Raw genomic sequence first — 24,108 nt, forward strand, 5'->3', positions numbered from 1 at the left:
GTTTTCTGAGTTTATTCAGGGAGTTTCAAAAACACATTTGGAATATATACAGTTCAAGGGTAGGTATTTGCTGCATTCCCTTCCTCTCTCCCTCCCCTGGTCTTTTTCCGTTTGTTTGAGATACAGTATATACTTTTTCTCTCTTTTCTCCCTTCCTCCTCTACATATATTTCACATACTTGTAATGACATTATAAAGGGGATGAATATCTATGTTTCCAGATATTTTGGGGGTTGTCGGTGGTCATCATGCACTCCTCAAAGTGGAATGGAATTGCAATAGTAAATGCCTCCCAGCGCCTTTTAGGAGTTTTTGGGCTACGACCTTGAAAGATCTGAGTGATAAAATTCTTGCATGCATATTTCAGTCAATACACTCTGAATATGAATATACCTCTTTCCTATATTGATCCAACTAGGGGGTGAGTATGGCTTGTCTTTGTTGTGTGAGAGAAGTATAGGAATTAAGGGATTACTTGTGATGAGGTTTTAAAGGTTACGTTGAAATAATGAGATCAGGGGCGGACTGACCATTTGGAAACTTCCCGAGGGCCCGGGGTCAGTAGTGGGCCCCATGAGATGCCCCTGGTACCTTTTTCATAGGCTTTTTTTAGTTTGGGCAAGGGCACAGTGGCCCCATTGTCCCCTATTGCCTGGGGGCCCCATAAGTTGTCAGTTCGCCCCTGAATGAGATCATTATTGTTTCTTTGTTTAAGTTGTGTATAATGATCATCTTTGCATATTAGAGACTAGTGGAGAGGAACCACTTGCTGTCCATTCCCTCACCCCTCACTCTCCCTCTATATATCCACCTGCCAGACTCCTCAGAGCCACTATCACATGTGGGTCAGTATTCACATTGATGCATACTCTATGCATATACATGACAAGTTTTTGGGAAAATCCTCCATTCAGACATCATATGATGAAGAATTATTTGCATGTTCTCCCTGTGCCTATGTGGGTTTCCTCTGGGTACTCCGGTTTCCTCCCACACTCCAAGGACATGCTGGTAGGTTAATTGGATCCTGTCTACATTGGCCCTAGTATGTGTATGGATGTAAGTTAGGGACCTTAGATTGTACTCCCCTTGAGGGTTAGGGACTGATGTGAATGTACAATATATATGTAAAGCGTTGCGTAAATTGGCGGCGCTATATAAGTAACTGAAATAAAATAATAAAAATAAATTATTCCTAGAGGAAGAAAACCAAAAAGCATGTGTTTGCTGGGGAATTTGAGATCAAATTTGGAACTTTGCCTGTCAACATTGACAAGTAGCTTCTATTATATGCTGAACCTGATCAAAGAGTCCTAGGGACACTTTTCCACAACATGAAGTTAGTGAAAAAAATCACATACAGTAAATACTATGAAACTAACTGCTTCGGCACCAATATTTTAGAATAAATATTTAAGCATAAATTATTTTTGAAAGGTTAAACCATAGTTGCAAAAAGGTTTTGAGTAGGAAGAAAAATCTCTGCATTTCTAATCCATAAAGATTCACTAAACAGTCTGAGAGCACAAGACACAATTGTTATGCACACTCAGCAAAGAAGAACAATTGGAATTTGATGATTATCAAAGAAGGATCTTTCTTTCCGCAATGTGATGGGGAAATCTAGTCCTAACCATGGACATGATAATGCTTTCTGTGCTGCTGTAAAAACACTTAAAAAGAAAATTAAAGGGAAGCTGTAATGGTATGATATATATGAAATAGTCTTTGTTGCTTTTTATGATCAGGACAAAAGGAAAAAATGTGTAAATTTGTAATATTTAATATTAGTTTTATATATATATATATATATATATATATATATATATACACAATTTTTCATAATATTATTACAATATTGTAATATAAACTTCCAATCTGCTCAGTTTAAGATTCCTCTTTTCACATAAATAGCATAAGTACCTTTCATGCTAAAAGTGACAAAGTAACCCTTTATTTATAAAAGAAGCATAGGAGCAATGATCCTTTATCAGAGGACTCAGTCCCAGGTTTAAATAAGGCAAATGCAGCTGCAAAACAAGCTGCTCTGCTCTGCTCTCTCTTTGGATAACTCATAATGCTTTGTCAAACTTTTGTCTTCTATTAAATGTTTATTTATAAAACAAAGACTGGATATAGGTAACAAGAAACAAAAAAGAAAAAACTGTTAAAAACTTAAAAGCTTAAAAAAAAACCCAACTGACTCCAACAATACAGTTTACCTTTGATGTTCTGATGCAGAACCTGTGACATTAGAAGATTAATTTAAATGTAAAACATTAATATTTGCTGTGCATTTTTACATATTCACCTAATTGGTAAGGTTGAATAAAGATACCAGTCTAGTTCAACTTGAGAGTGTGTGTTTATTTAACTACTATTTTCCATATCCCTGTACACTGAATTTATCTATATTCCCTGTTGACACCACCAACTATGGAAGGGAGTTCCACATCCTTACCACTCTAACAAAGAGATTCTTTTGCACAGCTTAAGATTGAATAACCTCTCGTGCGACGTCATCGTTTGACTGCATGTCTTCTTTAGAGACCTTAGGATAAATAATTTCCTCCCAATGCTAGAGTCACCATTTAAACCTTTCTAAATTGCAAACAAATCCCATCGTAAGCACCTTTCCTGCCGAGATGGGGAATAAGTTTAATGTATGTACTCATTCTGCATTACTGAGGTCCTCCAACCCCCATTTTAGCTTTGTTGCCCTTCTCTGAACTCTCTTCAATTCATGGACATTTTTTGGGAGAATTGATGACCAAAACTGGACCTCATACTCAAGACATGGCCAAACCAGAGTTTTGTAATATAGTTTTATCTCATGAATAAATACCCTTTTTAATGCTTGCTAATAGTCTGCTAGATTTATTTGTCATTGCATGCTATTTTTTAGGTTTTGATGTAAAGATTGAACTATTTATTCCAACCTCTATTTTTGTGTCTCTCATAATCTATTTTAGCTTCCCTAACTGCACTTTCGCATTACTTACTTTTTGTAGTTTTGGAATCCTTCGGACTTTTATTTAAAAAAAAAAATTTATTCTGATTAATATGCCTTTTTACCTTACTATTCAGAAAATCAGTTTTAACTTCTGCTCTGCTACATTTGTTGCATCGAAGAATGCTGTTTAAAGCACTCCCGATTTTCTTCAGCATTGCGTAGTGGTCAATGTGTACTCTAAAATTAGCTCAAGGTAGAACTAAAGGCAAAACATTTTTTAATATATTTTGGATAGAGTAAGGAAGATTTACCTTCACGTTCTGTCCCATAGCCATGGCACGAAGTGGGATAAGACCCAAGGTCACAAGAACTAGTGTCCCCTCTATTCCTGAAGTGGTGACAGCCCAACATTTGGGACTTTCTTTTACTTTCACTCAAGTTATAACAGTAAAAAGGACAAATAGAGAGAGAAAATCTTTCTAACAGGAATACGGACAGCAAGAAAAAAAAATGACAGATGTTTTAATCCCTCTCCACTCAACTCTATATTCCCATCTTTGGTACATGCAGTTTCAATAACTTTTGCAAACATTGCTATACCAGGGAGACAGGAACACAATGAGGCCGATTTACTAAAAAGGTTGAGAGTTTTCACATAATTAACTGTGTGAATGTTCACTTTAATTGTTTAATCATTTGAAAGGCAGGTTCACATTTACTTATTTTATTCCAACATATGGATGACTTATGTTCAGCATCTTAGTGAAAATCTATTGTACAAAACAGTGTTATCTGGATAGAGAATAGAGGTTCTGTTGTGACATATTTGCAGAATGTCTTTGTAGCTATATTTGTTTCAGTATGAGTTGTGTTAACATGGAAGTAAACTTTATTTTGCATCTATTACCTATGGGTAAGCCTTTCATAAGGCTTACCTGTAGGCACTGTAAATATCTCCTAAACCTGCACCGTTTAGAAGATATTTACTGTAGAAGGGCCGGTGATGTCACTGGCATATGTACACTGTGCTCCTAATGGATGGTATGCCATCCATTGAGAGAGTAGTGCTGAGGATAAAACTCCCTTCCCGCATGCACAGGAGTGATGGCATTGCGACTAGGTCAATCAGATGGCCAATCAGAACCTGGAAGGAAGACTGAGTGAAGATGGAAGCCTTCGGGGAGCAGTGACAGTGCTCTGCTAGAGGGCTTTGTTTTCAGGTAGGTCTTCCACAATGTGCTAATATGTGATGCATACTAGCACATTATGCTCTTAACGTGCAGGGAGAAGATTTTTAGAATTTTTTTCGTGGTTTACTACTGCTTTGAGCTAACATTAATATTTGTAATATAAATTTAATATGAATGTAACGTGCATCCTGTTTAAGATTACATCTATAAATTCCTCTCCAATTCATTTCAGGATCAGTCCACTATGATTATGGTGTGTAGCCATGATAATCACAGCTTTTAAAAAATCATTAACTGTCCACTTGTTTCCTATTTTGAATGCATAACATTTGGACATTAAAATTTAAATACACACTCTCCAGGCACTTTATGAAGAACACATGTACACCAGCTTACTTATCCTATTATCAGCCGATCGTGTGGCAGCAGTGCAAGGCAAGAAAATCATGTAGATACTAGTCAGGAGCTTTGATTCATATCAAACACTAGAAAAATAGAAAACATGTAATTTCAGTGATTTTAGTTGTGGCATGATGGTCAATGCTGGGTGGGTTGGTTTGAGTATTTTTCTGACTGCAAACCTCCTAGGATATTTACATATAGCAGTCTCTAACTTTTACTCAGAAATTGACAATTTACTACACTTGTTCCCATTCGATGGAAATGCTGGGTTGATTTACTAAAGTGGAAGAGCTTGTTACTTTTGAAAGTGAAATTTCACTTTTCAAGGAATTTTTTACTTACCATAGTGAATGGGGTGAGAATTCACTTACAAAGAATACCCAGTCACAAGCAAGAAAATTTTTTAAAAAGCAGCATCTTTTGTAAGCACATGATTGGATGATGGAAGTCAACAGAGTGTCACCTCCTTCACAAAGCTAAGTGAAACATGAACAGGCTATTTGTCTTTAGTAAATCAACCCCTTTATGTCAACTAGAAAGTTGGTTAGTGTCACTACATAGTTACTCCTCAGTTTATAAAATATAACAGAGGAATTTTCTGTTGTTCCCCATTAGGTCCAGTCACTTAATCCAGTCTTTCTCAACCAGAGTTCTGTGGAACCATAGGGTTTCTTCATAGTTTGCTAGGGTTTCTTTCAGCAGTGAAAAATTTCTGATTTTCAGGTCCAAAGATCCAAAGCAGCACTAGAAGTTCAGAGTCAGAAAGAGTACAGGCATCTCTGCACTGAAGTTTCCTCCAGGATCCAGCTGCCTAAACAACGTAGGATATACTTAAATACAGGTAAGTGATGGTACTAAAGCTATAGGGATTTTTTTTTTCTAGCTAAACATTTTTAAGAAAGACTGCTATCTAAAGTACAACTTATGGATCTGTGTGAAAAATAGACTGTGCACAGATGTCATGCACCTATCATTTTCTGCACTAAATAGAAAACACATGGAGCTTGATTAGATGCTGTAATCCAACCAACAAAGCCTAGTATGTTAAAATAATACTAGCTGTGACCAAAGTATTGGAAATGTGCATCAGCACCATGTGTGCAGCGGCATAATAAAAGTAGTAAAGTTCAAGTCAGTTATCAGGTCACAGGCTTAATTCCATACATCAGTGGTTCTCAAATATTCATCTGACTAATTCAAAAGGTATTCCTGCTTATATAATTCAACACTGTATACTGGTCTGAAATTAGTAGATACTACATTTTATACAAAACTTGTTACTGCCTTGTCTCATGTTCTGTCCCCCTTGCTACTGTACAGCGCTGAGCATACCCTTTGGCGCTATATAAATACTGTATAATAATAATAATAGTTTGAATGTTTGACTGAAACTGTGTCTTATACAAAACCATCCAGTCTTGGTAGATATTTTAAAATTGGAATTGACCAAAATAGATTAATATCTTAATATATATATTAATGTCTATTATGAATGCTGCTGCTAGACTCATACACCTTACCAACTTGTCAGCGTCTGCTGCCCCTCTCTGCCAATCCCTCCACTGGCTTCCAATAACCCAACGTATAAAATTCTAAATACTAACCACAGCTTACAAAGCCATCCACAACATTGCCCCTAGCTACATCACCGATCTCATCCACAGATATCGGCCAAATCACCCACTCCGCTCCTCCCATGATATCTTCCTCTCTAGCTCCCTCATCACCTCCTCCCACACTCTCCTCCAGGGCTTCTCCAGAGCCTCTCCCATCCTCTGGAACTCCCTACCACAGCATGTCCGGTCACCTCCCACCCTATCTGCCTTTAGGCGATCTTTGAAAAAGCACTTCTTCAGGGAAGCCTACCCCACCTCCACCTAAGAACTGTACTTGAATCACCTCCACCAGATCATCCCCCGCAGCTATCACCTTTTGTATCATCTCCCCCTTCCTTTAGATTGTAAGCTCCATGAGCAGGGCCCTCACATTCCTTCTGTACTGAAATGTATTGTAATTGTACTGTCTCCCTTATATTGTAAAGCGCTGTACAAACTGTTGGCGCTATAAAAATCCTGTATAATAATAATAATTAATATTCACACAGTATGAGCAATAAATGTAAACACTTAAGGGGCTACTTGGTAACTATTTGGTAAATACAGGGTTACCTAACAAAATAAATGCTGCCAAACATCACACATATCTGATAATTCCATGATACATAATTCATGCTGAATTAAGTTTTTCATATGCAAAGTATTTCCTCATTATTGTATCACCTCATTTATTAAAATTTGCTCTCAGCCATCCACCCAGCCTTGTCTTCCTACTTGTGAAAAGCATATCTGGACTACTGAATATATTCAGTACAGAAGTAGCTATAGCTATGGCTGTCTTTCTACCACCCAGATTTACCCTTTAAAAACCCACCAAATGATGGGTAGATTTTTTCATTGGGGTTTCCATTAACATACAGTATGCAAAATAAGGATGTAAATCTGTGCAGTGGCACGCGTATATTAACCCCCCGCTATTTCTTTGAACCTCCAAATTCCTTTTGGTTTAGAAATAGTATTGTAGGCTTAATTCAGGTACATATTTGGACCCAAACATGAGTATGCACCCTACTGTACCTTCCTACTCCATCTATTAGCATTCTTTTTCCCACTGCAGGAAAGTATAGCATTCACACAAAAAATATAAGTAATCTAACCTGTATAATATATTCTACAGTATTGTAATTACTTTATTTGCTAAATCCCATTTTCATATCTATTAACATATGCATAATATATTATATGACATTTGCCCAGAAGTTTATTAAAAGCAACACAATGTTGTAGTATTTAAATTCATATTTTCTGTTGTAGATCATTAAGCTAAATAATTAAGAGCTTACAATAAAAGGCCCAATTGATATTGGATTATGACAAACTAAATCTTTATGACAACCATCAATTTTAAATTTCCACATTTTTCCCTGTTGGAAGTAGTACCACCACAGAAAATGCCACCTTGATACTAGAGGGATTAGCTCTCTCCCAGCCTCTCAGTGCAGTGCAAAGGCAGCAGTAGATCAACTGTATAATGTGTACTCTGTTTTGTCATTTGTACAAGCAGAACAAAGGTTGAGCTTAGCCAAATTGCAATGCACTTGTGAACTGAGTCCCAATTTGAAGTATCTTTTACAGCAGGGGGAATGAGAACAATTTCGTGTGTGTCTAAAAAAAATGGAATAACAAAGCCACTTTCTAGAGCATCTCAAAGTGAAGTATTGAGGCGTAACATTCCCAGGGTGAGATGGGACAAAGACAGGGTCAGGGGGATGAAAAAGAGAATCAAACAGCCACTTTCACATGTCTGCCCTCAACTGCTGCACCTCTCCATAATAGAAAACAAATGTTGTAAAAGGGGGGATTGCTCCAATTCATTTAAAATAGCAAATGATAGCTAAACAACATTGTCAGAATGGAATCAACTTCTATGCAGTGCCACCCACAATTTTCTATAGTGTTTGGTTTAATAAAGGGCCACAGCACTTTTTCAACGCCACTAAAGCATTCAGTCAGTTTGTACACCAGAACTTAAAAATTTAAATAAGTAATTATTACATTATTAGAAGCATAAATACAATAAAATAAAAAAAATATTTTCTTTTTGACAATGCCAATTACTGAAACAGTGTTTTGCTTACTTTTGCTATTGATATGTAGGTTAGAAGAGTTCTTCCATTGTATAATATCATAAGCTTTTATTATTTTAAAATGAAGAATTCTTAAATGTATACATTGATGCTTGGAATGCTTGTGTTTTACTATTTATTCTGCTAATCACATACATGGTTTAAGTATACCAACAGTTTATTATTGGCTCTTGAAAAGGTTAATAGAACTCCATTCATTCCTTTCAACTTGTCTTCTTTATTTCTCTTTCCTCAGTTCACCACTGCCTTGCCACCCACAAAGCTGGCAAAAAGAGGTCATGTGATTATAAGTAACCTCCAGTGAACCAAAGGATGGCTAATTCCTAGTGTCTAAGAGCAGCATTGATCCCTTTCCAATGAATGATCTTTGCATTCAGCAAAAAAACAAGCACTTTCCACAGGAAAGAGGTCATTTGCAAAAAGTCTGGACATGAAAGACTTTCAGACACAATATAGAGTGTTTCATGTTAAAATAAGAAGGTATCAGCTTAGAATATTAAAACAACTCCAGTCTATCTTCTCTCACTGTGAAAAGACCATTGCATTCTCTTTTGATGATTTTGTTATTAACTTTGCAAAGCTTATCTAACAATATATTTTTATGCCTATGTATCTATGCATCCAACCATTCAGCAGATTAAATTACATACACAAATGTGCTTTACTAAAGTAGCCAGAAATTATCTTTCTTAGTTTTCATTAATTTACACTAGGAAAAAAAATTGATAGCTATAGGTTACTGATATCCAAAGAACATTGTTTCTGTAGTGCTGTCAATTATCTTTGTTTCTTGGAGAGCAGTGGTTCTCTCCATGGGGACTTCCAATGAACCTTTCTTGATCAGTAATTTTCTTGTAATAGACATGTTATCATGTGCAAGAAATGTCTGCAGATCCTTAGCGGTTACCATAGGATGTCCTTTCACCGATTGAAAGACATTAATTCATTTGGAGAATTGCAACAATGCTGTTTTTTCCATTTAAAAACCATTTGCCAAAAATGAGGACTCATGGAAGTCCAAGTTTTCAGAAATCCTTTTGAAACCCTTTCCAGTCCTATATGCTTAAAGTAGAACTAAAGGCAATTTTTTTTCATTTTCGATAGAGTAAGGGAGGGTTTTAACCCCTGTCAGTTTATTTTTTGCCATTTGTGTAAGAAAATCTCTGCAAATCAAGGGATTTCCTTGAGGGGCCCAAGGTTACAAGAACTATTGTCCCCAATTGAAGATTTCCCCTCTATTACTTTCCTGGGGACAACCCAAAATTTGGATTTTTCTTTACTTTCACTTTAAATGATAATGGTAAACAGGACAAATAGAGAGGGGGATCTCCATAACAGGGACGCAGAGAGCAATGAAAACCTAACAGGTGTTCTAATCCATCTCCACTCCGTCCAAAATTTAAAAAAAAAAGTTTTGCCTTTAGATATACTTTAACAACTCTTCCTTAGATGTCCTTTCAAATATATTTTGATTAGGTAATATCACATTTCAACAAGATGCTTTTGGAAAAATCAGATATTTTACAGAGTAAATTTCAAACATATAATCCAATATGGGATAAGATGTAAGCCAAACATAGGATAAATACAACAAATAATGAAATAGCGTACATATCAACAAATAGTACACGGTACTGGGTGTTAGGAAAGGTGAGGAATGTCTTAAAACTGACAAGACAAGCTGGTGGCACGAGCGTCCAGATTTGAGCTTGAGAAAGTAAAGTAAATCACCTTCCCTGGAGTATATGGGTACCCACCTCTAATGGGGCAAGAGGGCTGTAACATTGCACTCCTACCACGGAAGGACCCAAAAACTTCATGAAAAACCTGTATAAAAAATATGGAATAGAAGAGCAGGAGTCAAAGGGGGGATATGAAAGGAAGTGAGCATATAAAGGTAAATCCCCTAGGAGGGGCCAGGACCACCAACAGCAAGGGTGACTTGGGTCATCTAGATGGTGGCTGAGCTGTCAGGGAGCAGAGTATCATCAAAATCAAGGGTTCAAGAAACGTGTGATCCAGGGTTTCCAGAGTCTTTCATAGGAAGGCACTCTATCCAATAAGGTTGCTTCACTTTTGGCAAGAGTCATCGCCTTAGTAATACTGTGCTTCACTGATATGAGGGAAACTTCCAAGCGCTTGCTATGATCTGTTTAGCAGCAGTGGAGTAAAAGTTTGAATTGGCGGTGGGTAAGAACCGAGGGTTTGTTATTCAGGAGAGCCACAGTAGGTGTCAGGGACCATCGCGACGCATGGGTCTACACATGCGTAGGTGTCTGTCAAGACATGCAGGCAGCAGTGCACTAGGACCCAGGCGCACCCGTCGTCTATGACAGTACTGGGCAGGCATTAGGACCTAGGCTGCACCTGTCAGGTGCAGGGTGGGCTACTTAAATCAGCCCTGCACAGACACTTGTTGCCGAATGGTCTCTCTGCATATCCTGTTACCTGTGTTGTGAGTACTTTGATCCGGATTATCTGACCTAGCTGTCTTCTCCTGTCCTGACCCCTTGGCTTGCCTGACTCTGCTCCTGGATGTTCCCCTTTAGATTTGATCTCCTGTTATTGACCCTGCGTGTGACCCGACCATTCTTTGCTTACTGTTTTGTACCGCACCGACCCCCCGGCTACTGACATGGCTTGTTTGACTCTGCCCTTGCTCATTCCTCCATCCATCCATCCATCCATCCCTCAGGGATCCCCTGGGTCCCCTCACATCAGACTCTCACCCTGCAGGAGCCTCCGGCAGACTCCTCTACCACTGATAGAGATATCCGGTAGCTGTGACCTGGTCCCGGAGCACTCCAAGTCCATCCCCACCATCAGGGGCCCTGGTGAACAAGTGCTCCGGAACTTAGACTCCGCACGCTGGAGAGGCTCTATCAGGGGACTGATAGAGGTGCTGTCGGGTGGTCCGTTACAGTAGGGTCAGATGCCAGCAGCACTTCAAAGAGCATTGAGTAGATCTGAAACACTTCAGACCAAAAGGTTCGTACTAGAGGGCATTCCCACCATATGTGGGCATGTGTACCCAGGTTAGCACATCCTTGGAAGCACTCGGAGGGTATTGTGGGAAAAACTTAGAGATCCTGGCGGGGACCAAGTAAGTAAGTAAGTAAGTAAAGAGGTGGTGGGTCTGGAACAGTCCTGCTGTGGACCACACTGTGAAAGAGGAAGGCGAAGACCAAGCTGGGTAGAAGGATGTATTATGGAGAAAGGAGAGTAAAAGATTATGAAAGGATTGGAGACCAGAGCAATGTTTAAGCCTATCCCAAATGGCAAGGCTATGTTTGGTAACAGGGTTCACAATAAGTTTATGATGGATTCAACCATAAGAGGTTCGCTGTAGAGAGGGGGTTGCAATCTACAGATTTCAGAGCAACCCACAATGGAGTTTCCTTGGTGACATGATATTTAGGGAGTTGTGCTAATTGTTCAGTGTAATAGTATGTAAAAAAACTTGGCATGCTGAGTCCTCCTCTGAGTTTGGGGGTGTATAAAGTAGTTTAAGTTTACCCCAGACAAAATGTGAAGCCCTGCTTTGCAAACTGCGCTTGAAATGAGATGGAACTTGTATGGGTAGGACCCTGAAAAGGTAGAGAATTTTAGGAAAGATAGTCATCTTGAGCACCGTTGTTCTGCCCAGCCAGGCCAAGGGTAGGGATGACCTTTTTCGACATCAGGTTTGTAAGATGGGATAACATGGGGGGATAGTTTGTTGCATATAAGTCCGAGGGGTTTGCAATAAGTTTGATGCCCAAGTAGGAAATGAATGTATTGACTTATGAGAAAGGGAGGGTGTCTTGTAGCTGAGTTAGTAAAGGAGGTGGTAGGGCTGTATTAAGAGCTGAAGATTTTTGCGGATTAACCACTAATCCAAATACTCCGCCAAAATGGCATAGTATGTCTATCAAATTGGGGGTGGAAATCAGAGGGGATGTCATGAAAATTAGGACGTCATCTGTAAACAGACAAAGTATATGCTGGTGACCGCCCAGGTCCAGACCTTTAATATCAGGGTTAGTGTGGATTAGTTAAGCTAGGGGTTCGATCACTAGGGCAAAAGGAAGTGGAGAGAGGGGGCAGCCTTGGCGGGTACCTCGTTCTATGGGAAAGAGATCTGAGCGGAAGCCCGAGTAGTACACAAAGCTTTGGGGTTAGTATATAGAGCAAAAATACATTTTGTAAAGTGCACTCCAAACCCCAGCAATGTAGAACATAGTGCAGTTAAGACCAGGAGATGGTATCAAATGCTTTGCCTACATCTAGAGAGATAAAGCAAGAAGGAATTTGATGTGTTCGGGCAGTATGTGCTAGTAGTATTGCATGCTGAATATTATCCCCTGCCTGATAAGAGGGAGTAAACCAAATTGGTTTTTGTGTATCAGTACACTGGTGAATGGATTGAGGCAGGCAGATAGAACTTTCACCATGATTTTAATATCTAGATTCAGTATTGAGATTGGCATATAGTTGGACCAGGTGGTGTCATCAGTATTAGGTTTGGGGATCATTGCAACTGCATCAGTGAGTGTCTCAGGGTGAAAAGAGTGACCTTCCAGTATCGAATCATAGGCTCCCACAAGTAGAGGGGCGAGGAGATTCACAAATTTCTTATAGTATTTTGCTGATAGACTGTGAGGGCCAGGCCGTTTGCGTGTCTTCAAAGACCAGATGGTGAGGTGGGTTTCTTCGAGAGTTATGGGCCTAGCAAGGCTATCTCTTCGGGAATGAGAAAGAGAGGGGAGTCAAATAGAAGAAAAAATATTGTCTAATTTGGGCTGGTTGAACTGGTTGGATTTCTCATAGAGATCTGTGAGGCGCCTACGAAATTCTTGCTAGAGAAAGTATCCCTAGACAGTTTCAATGTCACCAGTTTAGGGGTGTAGTCAGCTTTGCGTAATGCCAGAGCAAGAAACGTATTTGGCTTGTTAGCTTTCATATAGAGTGTGTGCTGTGATTTACGGAGAATTTTCTCTGCCATCGTGGTCAGGAAGAGGTCTAGTTCCAAACGCACTTTTTCGAAGGTCCTCCTCATTAGCGGGGAGGGCTGAGCCTGAAACACTGTGGAAGCTTTATAAAAAGCAGGGTCTCCTTTTGTGTGATGCCCTCAGTAGTTGTTCCTTGCGGAAAAAGTGGAGTTTCACCACAATACCTCACGGTGGGACCTTCATCTGGGTGTGGGGCTAGGGTTCTATGAATTCTGTCCATCTCAAGGTGTTCGATGGTGATGGATGGAGCAAGTTCCTGAAATAAATGAAAAATTACAGGTTCCTGCACTACTAAGTGACTGATATGTGAAAAAATGGATGACATAAACTAGATATAAATGTATCCCTCATCCAGGTGTGAACATAACATACAGATGTGTAAGGTGGTGCAAAAAATGCCAAGTGACGATAACAGCCACAGGGAATCGGCTATGAAGTGCTAGTGACACAAGTGAATAAACAATGGCTAATAAATACAAAGAGTGACTCAATCCCAAAATCATTGTTCAAAAATAATAAGTGACAATACCAGATACAGAAAACCGTCTGAGAAGTACTTGTGACATAAGTGGATAAAGCAATGACTGATATAAAAAAAGTATCTCAGTCCCAAAATGATCAATCAAAAATAATTGATAGGTGACTCATTCCAAAAACATCAAAAAGTGACTCAGTCCCAAAGAATATATATGTGTAAATATAAAAATGAAAACGACAGTCCCAGAAAAAAATATGAAAAAATCAGGAAAAAAACCTCAGTGAATCTTCAGTGCATGCCGTGACAGATCCAGTGCTGCAAACATATATGAACAAATCCTCCACGGGCTAGCATGTGCGCTCACCTTCCAAGGAATATATCCTCGATACAATCAGAGAGCAAAAGGTCATCTCCAACAGCTGCGACAAACACTCATAACCATGCTCCAGAAATGACCGTAGACCTCTGTCATCCACAGTGTCTCACATGGAAGATGCAAGCAAGAAGACTCCCATAGTATAATATGTCACAAACTTTATTTAAAATAACATCTAAGAATCACTACTCACATTTAAAATAGGTCTGCAGACCAAAAAAAGCTAAATTCTTGCAGTAAAAAACTGCAGGGAAGGTGTAGGGGTTTTAGGAGTACCAAGATGGTGGCTGCCATCCGTACCGGTATGACGTCACCATGCGTCCATCCTACGCAAGACTTCACGGAACCCTGAGGTAGTCACGTGACCCGTGACGTAATGCATAGGATGGAAGCGTGGTGATGAACCTGGAGAGTGCACATTGCTGTTCAGTGTGCACCATCACTGCTGCATAATGGCAGCCTGAGCAGGACCCGGAGTACTGAGTTTAGAAACCGGTTCTACCACTAAAAGAAGTCATACTAAACCCTAGAAACTTGTGATGACCTGGAGAAAGATTGCAGCCAATATTATCTACATCTGAGGTCTTTATTACCCTTGGGAAAGTTGGTTATAGAATTTGTGTGCTAGAGTTCAGGAGCGCTTGTCCTGGGATTCTGTTTCAAGATATAGGGAGAATAAAACCTCACAGTGGTCTAATTTATTTCTTGAAAATCGTCTATTAAAGCCTAGTGTGCCAACCATGAGAGTGGGAGGTAACACCTTTTGGTGATTGCACACCTGAGAGGGGAGTAGTGCACGTACATTTATGTATTTACTCATTCGGCACAAGTTTTCCTCACGATGTGATCGTTTTGTGGACTGATTCATTTGGACTTTTCTTTTTGGATTATTATTAATTATTGTAATTTCATCAATTATTTTTTGTGTGGAAAATATTATGCACTCTATTTACCGTATTTTTCGCTCCATAAGACGCACCTGACCATAAGACGCACCTAGGTTTTTGAGGCGAAAAACAAGAAAAAAAATATTCTGAACCAATGGACTGCAGACACAGTACAGGGGATGACCAGAGACTACGGACACAATACAAGAGATGACCAGAGACTGCGGACACAATACAGGGGATGACCAGAGACTGCGGACACAGTGCAGGGGATGACCAGAGACTGCGGACACAGTGCAGGAGATGACCAGAGACTGCAGACACAGTACAGGGGATGACCAGAGACTGCGGACACAATACAGGAGATGACCAGAGACTGCGGACACAGTGCAGGGGATGACCAGAGACTGCGGACACAGTGCAGGAGATGACCAGAGACTGCGGACACAGTGCAGGAGATGACCAGAGACTGCGGACACAGTGCAGGAGATGACCAGAGACTGCGGACAAAGTGCAGGAGATGACCAGAGACTGCGGACACAGTGCAGGAGATGACCAGAGACTGCGGACACACTGCAGGAGATGACCAGAGACTGCGGACACAGTGCAGGAGATGACCAGAGACTGCGGACACAGTGCAGGAGATGACCAGAGACTGCAGACACAGTGCAGGGAATGACCAGAGACTGCAGACAGTGCAGGGAATGACCAGAGACTGCTGACAGTGCAGGAGATGACCAGAGACTGCGGACACAGTGCAGGGAATGACCAGAGACTGCAGACAGTGCAGGGAATGACCAGAGACTGCTGACAGTGCAGGGAATGACCAGGGACTGCTGACAGTGCAGGGAATGACCAGAGACTGCAGACAGTGCAGGGAATGACCAGAGACTGCAGACAGTGCAGGGAATGACCAGAGACTGCTGACCTTTGGGGAGGGAGGGGGAGCGGGTAGCTGAATTTGACAGGTACCCGCTCCCACTTCCGCGGAGTTGTCCTTCGCTCTTCTTCCCGGGCCGGCTTCTGTGACAGCCGGGTGCCCACTGCGCATGCGCGAGAAGCGCTGCGCTTTGTGAATGGCCCGGCGCCTTCTGGGACCTGTCATGTGTCCCAGAAGACACCGGATCATTCACAAAGCGCAGCACATGCGCAGTGGGCACCCGGCTGTCACAGAAGCCAGCGCGGGAAGACTGTGCAGCGCTGGAGCAAGGAACAGGTAAGGCCCTGCAGGAGAGAACAGCTGAGCGGCCGGCCCGGTATTCTGACATGGTGGCGGCAGAAATACCAGACCGGCCGCTTTATATTCGCTCCATAAGGCGCACTGACATTTTCCCCCCTTTTTTTGGGGGAAAAAAGTGCGTCTTATGGATCGAAAAATACGGTATATATTTTTATAAAGTTTTTGCACTGACAATTGATTTATGCGCCACCTGAATATTTTCTATATAGTTTTCAAAGCTAGAGAACTGACCACAATGCATAAAGAACAGGAAATTTTTCATACATGATACAGCAGCCAAATATCAGGTATATGAAATGGGTTTACATATTAAAAACTTTTAATATATTCTTTTTAAGAATGTGGATTTTTTTTACATCAATTAATTATTTAAGATGGTGTTTTGTTTCCTTTCTTTTGTTTTCTTTATTTTAAAATTGTGCTTCTTTAAAAGTAGCTAACCTGAGCATTGCCAGCAAAGCAGCACACCATGCAACAGTGCTATGAAAAAGAATACATATTCAATACAAAGATGCTTTTCTTTGGCAACTGAAGATGAAGCCTAAGACAAAGGCCACTCTCTGGTCTCCTGAATAGTCCAGCTGCTGTTCCCATTTATATCTTAGGTGCTAAGTTTTGATCTAGAACAACATGACCCTAGCCTACCTCGTAATGCAAAATTCTTTGCGAACAAAATATTATGAAAGTTAACAAAAAAGTTCAGGGAACATAAGACAAAGGAATGCTTTGTTTGGGTCACCAGTAGTAATTGTGCCCAGGTTTGATTCATGGGGGATCCTGATTTAGGGGCATTACAAAAAGCATCATCTCAACCTACTTTCATTTGTTTGATAAAAGACTTTTTAAGGTGACTTTACTGGCAATAGTAGTAGCCCAAAAGTACTGTGTTTATTTTTTTTGGTCAGACCTCCAATAATCCTACAGAACCCTTGCCTAAAGTAATGTGCGCCAGAGCAGCAAAAAGGGGTTAAATCTTTAATGGACTGTGATTAATCACATTTGTTTGGAAAGATGAGTTAAATTTGACTTACCTCACCCAGGCTTGATTACTGCCAGACCTGTTGAATAAAAAAATTACTTAAACAGAAGCAGTCTGATAAAGTGAAGCAGCTAAAAGATCTAAAAAAACAACACATCACGGATTTCTAAAGAAATTCAAGAACAGATGAGAAACAAAGTAATTGACATCTATCAGTCTGGAAGGGGTTACAAAGCTATTTCTAAGGCGGTGTATGTCCCATTACATCTGGTGTAAAACTAACTAAGGTGTACGTCCCATTCTATCTGACGTAAAACTAACACATCTTTTCAAAAAAGAACACTATACCAACAGTCAAACATGGTGGTGGTGGTAGTGTAATGGTCTGAGGCTGCTTTGCAGCTGCAGGACCTGGACGACATGCCATAATTGATGGGACCATGAATCCTGTGCTCTACCAGAAAATCCTGAAGGAAAATGTCTGGCCATCAGTTTGTGACCTCAAGCTCAAGTGCACTTGGTTTGTGCAGCAGGACAATGATCTGAAACACACCAGCAAGTCCACATCTGCATGGCTCAAAGAAAACCAAAATTAATGTTTTGGAGTAACCTAGTAAGTCCTGACTTAAATCTGATTGAGATGCTGTGGCATGACCTTAAACAGGCCGTTCATGCTGGAAAACCCTCCAATGTGGCTGAATTAAATCAATTCTGCAAAGAAGAGTGGGCCAAAATTCCTTCACAGCGATGTGAGACACTCATTGCCAGTTTTCCCAAATGCTTGATTGCAGTCATTGCCGCCAAGGGTGGCACAGTCAGTTATTAGGTTTAGGGGGCAATTACTTTTTCACATAGGGCTAGGCAGGTTTGGACAGCTTTTTCCCCTTAATAAATTAAATTATAATTTACAAACTGCTTTTTGTATTTACTCAGGTTATTTTTGTGTAATATAAATTTTTTTGATAATCTGAATCATTTAAGTGTGACATAAATGCAAAAAAAAAAATCAGGAGGAAGGCAAATACTTTTTCATAGCACTATATTTTCCAATTTCACAGCTGATTTTAGTTCAAATGTTTCCGCTGGTACAAGACATAGTTTACAGCTTAGAGACGAGAGAGAGGGTTGTAGAGCATGGTGACTGGAACTGTGTCATTATTGGAGGAAACCTCATGCTGCACCAAGGTGTATGGTCGGATAAAAAGAGGACCCCCCCCCCTACACGGTGTCGGACTTCCGTGGCTGTATCACTGGACTGGTGAGAGGACAGAGTGATCACAGCCTGCTGTTGGAAACTCAGAAACTAATCTTAAAAGGACTAGGCACTTATTCAACAGCTTATAATACTACATGCAAACTCCCATGAGGATTATGCTTAGGTTCATCAATTGCTAGAATGACCCCAATGTTAGCTGGCTGGAGGGAGGGGAGTATAGCTGTCCATCCAAATAGGCTACCCTACAAGGACTCTTAGTACTGCTTTTGGGAGTAGGAATAGTTCTGCAGTACACCTGAGATATAACTACCTCTAGAGTGCACCCCAGATTAGTTATAGAATTACCACTTGCAGTTGATATGCACTGTTTTATCCCTGAATTTGTTGAGTTATGAGTTTATCCCAGTCTAGTTGTACAAAACTCTGTTCAACCTACTTTAACATAGTGATTACCTTGTCTAGAAGACTGTGTTTGAATCTATCTGTTGTGTGGCCATTTAGCATTATCTACCCTAAACTGCATCAATACATTGAGTTCATTTATCACTTAATGGTCTTGTGTCTATTTCCTGATATTAGCACCACCAAGTCATATATATACTGTATATCCTTGTGTCTTTATAAGTGCTTGCAGTGACTTTAATCCAATCAGTTGTGTCAGAGGAAATAAGGTAATTCTTGGAAACGTGGCGCAGAACAGAGGAGCCAAATTACTAAGCGGCTCCTTCAGTAGTAGTGCAACAAGCAGGAAGAGAGCCTGATGCAAAGGCTTCTTCAAATGTGTGCCAAAGCTGGGGAGATAGTGTTATAGAATATTTCTTATACACTTCCATTGCAAGACTATGTCTAGGGCTTTGCTTGTAGGTAGAGAGTGCAGGGCCTCTGAGAGTTAAGGGTAAGATCAGAATACAGAAGGGCTCTGTCAGCCAAAGTCAGTTTGGGAGAAAGAGAATGTCCAAAAAAAAAATGAATTTCTGTTGGAATATAATGTTATTTGGAAGCTGAAAGATTTTGATAATAAGTGGATCTACCTAGAACCCCCCATAGTTTCTAGACAAACTCTCTTATGTTTTTTGCATGGAATGGGTGGAGTCATGGGTCCAAAAATTCTTTGATATCTGGGAATCTTTTATTCAAACCTTGCCTACAGATACCCAAAAACCAGTAGTACAATGTTTTCAATATACACAACGGTTTCAAACCAGACTGTTAAAAATGATCCTCCAATTGATATCCTACCCTCCAATTAAAATGAAAATATAATTTATGCTTTAGTAGCTAAAGTCTCTCCTCATTCCATCATCTGCTAGTTGTTAGACCAACCGCCATCCATTTTGTTTTTATTTTTTTTTTTCTTATGTTTCTTAATGTTCATCCTTTGAACCAGCACTGATACCTGGTTCTTATACAATAATAAGAAACTGTATGTTTTCAATTTTGTATTGTCCTACTGGCCAAATGTTATGGCTAGAGATGAGCGAATTATTCAAAAATTTGATTCGGCTGATTCGCCGAATTTGCGGGAGAAATTTGATTCGATGCGAATTTATTCGCCGCGAATTTAACTTATTTAAAGGGTTTCTAGGCTTCAGAGAGCCTTTATATTAGTGCAGAACACTGTACCTTTAATTTAAATGCCCTTGGAGTCTGCTGGGGAAGAGAAATAATACTGTCAGTCAGTATGACATGCAGATGAGTGCCGTCGATCTTAGAATCACCGCACACTTCACTCATTTGGGCAGTCACGGGGCACGACGAAGAAGAAGAAGAATGAAAAGAAGAATGAAAAGAAGAAGAAGAAGAATGAAAAGAAGAAGAAGAAGAATGAAAAGAAGAATGAAAAGAAGAAGAAGAAGAATGAAAAGAAGAAGAAGAAGAATGAAAAGAAGAATGAAAAGAAGAAGAAGAAGAATGAAAAGAAGAAGAAGAATGAAAAGAAGAATGAAAAGAAGAAGAATGAAAAGAAGAAGAAGAATGAAAAGAAGAAGAATGAAAAGAAGAAGAAGAAGAATGAAAAGAAGAATGAGAAGAAGAATGAAAAGAAGAATGAAAAGAAGAATGAAAAGAAGAATGAAAAGAAGAATGAGAAGAATGAAAAGAAGAATGAAAAGAAGAAGAAGAAGAATGAAAAGAAGAAGAAGAAGAATGAAAAGAAGAATGAAAAGAAGAAGAATGAAAAGAAGAAGAAGAAGAATGAAAAGAAGAAGAAGAAGAATGAAAAGAAGAATGAAAAGAAGAAGAAGAAGAATGAAAAGAAGAATGAAAAGAAGAAGAAGAATGAAAAGAAGAAGAATGAAAAGAAGAAGAAGAAGAAGAAGAAGAAGAAGAAGAAGAAGAAGAATGAAAAGAAGAAGAAGAAGAATGAAAAGAAGAAGAAGAAGAATGAAAAGAAGAATGAAAAGAAGAAGAAGAAGAATGAAAAGAAGAAGAAGAATGAAAAGAAGAAGAAGAAGAATGAAAAGAAGAAGAAGAAGAATGAAAAGAAGGAGAAGAAGAATGAAAAGAAGAAGAAGAATGAAAAGAAGAAGAAGAAGAAGAATGAAAAGAAGAATGAGAAGAAGAATGAAAAGAAGAATTAAAAGAAGAAGAAGAAGAATGAAAAGAAGAATGAAAAGAAGAAGAAGAAGAATGAAAAGAAGAAGAAGAAGAATGAAAAGAAGAATGAAAAGAAGAAGAAGAAGAAGAAGAATGAAAAGAAGAAGAAGAAGGATGAAAAGAAGAATGAAAAGAAGAAGAAGAAGAATGAAAAGAAGAAGAAGAAGAATGAAAAGAAGAATGAGAAGAAGAATGAAAAGAAGAATGAAAAGAAGAATGAGAAGAATGAAAAGAAGAATGAAAAGAAGAAGAAGAAGAATGAAAAGAAGAAGAAGAAGAATGAAAAGAAGAATGAAAAGAAGAAGAAGAATGAAAAGAAGAAGAATGAAAAGAAGAATGAAAAGAATGAAAAGAAGAAGAAGAAGAAGAATGAAAAGAAGAAGAAGAAGAATGAAAAGAAGAATGAAAAGAAGAAGAAGAAGAATGAAAAGAAGAAGAAGAAGAATGAAAAGAAGAAGAAGAATGAAAAGAAGAAGAATTCCAGTACAGCAAAAAGTGTATCTGCAGAGAGCTCCGCTATTTCTGACAGTTCTCTGACAGTTCTGACAGTTCATTTACAGCGGTTGAAACATTGTATCTATTTATTTCCGAATAAAAACATCTGTATCCTAAATGGAAACAAATAGATACAATGTTTCAACCGCTGTAAATGAACTGTCAGAACTGTCAGAGAACTGTCAGAAATAGCGGAGCTCTCTGCAGTGACACTTTTGCCGGCTGATCGGGGAAAATTCGATTCGTGCATCCGAAGTTTGCTAAAATTCGGATTCGATGCGAATCGAATTTTTCCTAATATTCGAAACGAATTCCACTTCGCCAAGTTCGATTCGCTCATCTCTAGTTGTGGCTATTTGTTAATTGCATTCTCGCATCAAAATATAAAATTAAAAAAAAAAAAAGATTTAGATAAAAGGATAGAATTTCTTCAGAATATCCTCGGTGCAGGATACAGTAGTTCCAACAATGGTTGAGATATGGCCTATATAATAGTGGAGGTGTTCTTGGAAGCACCCAGCATGGCTAGCATGTTGCCCATATGTTCTCCTTCCTCAAAGTACTGCTGCTTTACAAAGAATCGTTTATTTCTATATAAGTGATGTGTATTTTAGCATATCTTGAGCTGCCAGCCAAGTAGTTTGAGTAGATGCATTGGTATTTGTTATGTATTCCCTTTCTGCTTTTTTTACATCTTACATTAGTCCTACCTCCTATTGCTTTGAAGACCATTTAATTACCTTTTAAGAAAAATGCCCTAAGTGCATCTTATACTATGATAGAATGGGTAGAACCTTATTATAATCCAGAAATACAGAAACTTGAGAGAGTAAGTTATAATTCAAAGGGTACAGCTGAAGCCAAAAGGGACTGATCTTCGACATAGCCATCCTGACAAGTGTTCCAGTGAGCGACACTGATGATCAGTGATAAGGAAGTCCTTTTTACCCAGAGCCAAGTCTGTTTCTCAGGGAGTCCAATGGGTGTGGAAGCAGCTGCTATGTTACTTGAGCTTTGGTTTCTTGGAAATGAAATCTCAATCAGGTCTAAATTCCTTATCAGACTTAGTTAGTGAGATAAGTGAGCATCTGGGAGTGCCCACAGCAGTGCCGATTTGGACGCGTCCATAACAATTGTGGACAAGTCCCTATACACACTTCAAAATTAAATTGCATGTTTAAGTATTTCTAATGAGTATGGATGTAAACCTTAGAAAGGACAAGTTAAGTAATACCCATAGTGCAATGCAAAACAATGCAAAAAAATAGATCATCCTGTCTTGCCGCTTTTCATTTGCCTGCAGGCGATCTGTTTGTTCTTATGAATAATAATGCTAACACATCTAGAGTAAGGATGAGCTAAAAATTGGCCTGGACTGGAAGGGGGTGAAAGTGTCCAGACTTGAAGTGGTTAAGCGAACACGCTGGCTGTGGGGGGCTAACTTAAGCCATGACTCATGATGACAACTACCCAAGGGGATGAAATAGTTCCTATCTGTAGGCTTGGTAAAGGTACTTGTAGTTATAGTCCCTTAATTGACTGTGATTTACAAGTTCAAAAATGTATATGAGAGGTACTAGCTTTAAAATTTAAAACAATACCTCTATTATTAACATTTAATTCATCCATAAAGGATATAAGAGAATCATGGGCACTATCCCATAGGAGGAGTATTGCCCACCAAACCAAAAGTAGTTATGAGTATTACAAAATTCCAACAACTCATGATGTATTCTTTTTGTATGTCTGCAATACCTCCATTATTATCCAAATAGTAGGCAACTGCCTCATGTCCCAATTCATGTGAAATGTCTGTACATAAGGAAGAGATGTCTGCTGCCGGCCATCAAATATTCCTCCCTATGCTCCATATTCTTCAGAATATTAATTGCATGTTTAGTATCATGAAGATACAAAGTGATATTTTTCACCAATGGTTGGAGATAGAAATCTGCATATTTCCTGACCCATGCAGTAGTGGAAACTAATCCATTTATAACTGGACAACTAGGAGGATGTAAAGGGTCTTTATGGAGTTTGGGTATATAATATATAACCGGTACTCGTGGACAGGGCTGTGGTTAAGGGGGTACCACCAGTCCTCCTGTATGGGTCCTGGAACAGATCCCCCATATAGCTCTTTCTACAGCAGCTGAAAGCTGGACATTTCTCCTCTCCCTCCCTGTGGCTTTCAGCTGCTGCAGAGAAAGCCATACAGGGGATCAGTTCCAGTAATTGTCCCCCACTGCACCCATCACCCTCCCTGTGCACCATAAATTGCTCCATGCTGTACAGCCCCCCCATGTGCCCCCCCCCCCCCCCCACAGTGCTGCCGGATTTTCTCTTCTCCTTCCTGCAAGCACACGATAGGATCCTTCAGGATGGAGAGTGGGAGAAGGGTCCAGTAAATATGTCACATTTACCAGCCCCTTACTTTACTGAATGAACACAATGAGTGATAGGTGCCAATCATTCACTGTGTTCATTCATAAATTAAGCCTAGTAAACTGTGTTGTTTTTTTGGGGGGGCCCTATCAGGTTGGCTTATGGGGCCCTGTAGTTTCTAATAGTAGCCCTGCTCAAGGGGCTGCCGGATCGAAGTA

At 39.5% G+C, this 24,108-nt stretch overlaps 1 long non-coding RNA gene across 2 annotated transcripts in view; it reads left to right on the top strand.

Annotated features, from left to right (window-relative positions):
- Positions 1 to 24,108, top strand: part of LOC149447564 (uncharacterized) — a 96,867-nt gene that overhangs the window by 27,667 nt on the left and 45,092 nt on the right. Inside the window, exons 2-3 of one of the 2 annotated variants that reach the window (XR_016305852.1) lie at positions 5,269 to 5,386; positions 8,484 to 8,920. This is a non-coding gene — a long non-coding RNA (uncharacterized LOC149447564). Of the gene's footprint in view, positions 1 to 5,268; positions 5,387 to 8,483; positions 8,921 to 24,108 lie in introns of those variants that run through there. The other variant, XR_016305853.1, reaches the window with a different exon arrangement.

The sequence above is a fragment of the Staurois parvus genome, unplaced genomic scaffold (assembly GCF_062004578.1).
Source record: "Staurois parvus isolate SC_StPar_1 unplaced genomic scaffold, SC_StPar_1.0 ptg000682l, whole genome shotgun sequence".
Classification (NCBI taxonomy): domain Eukaryota; kingdom Metazoa; phylum Chordata; class Amphibia; order Anura; family Ranidae; genus Staurois; species Staurois parvus.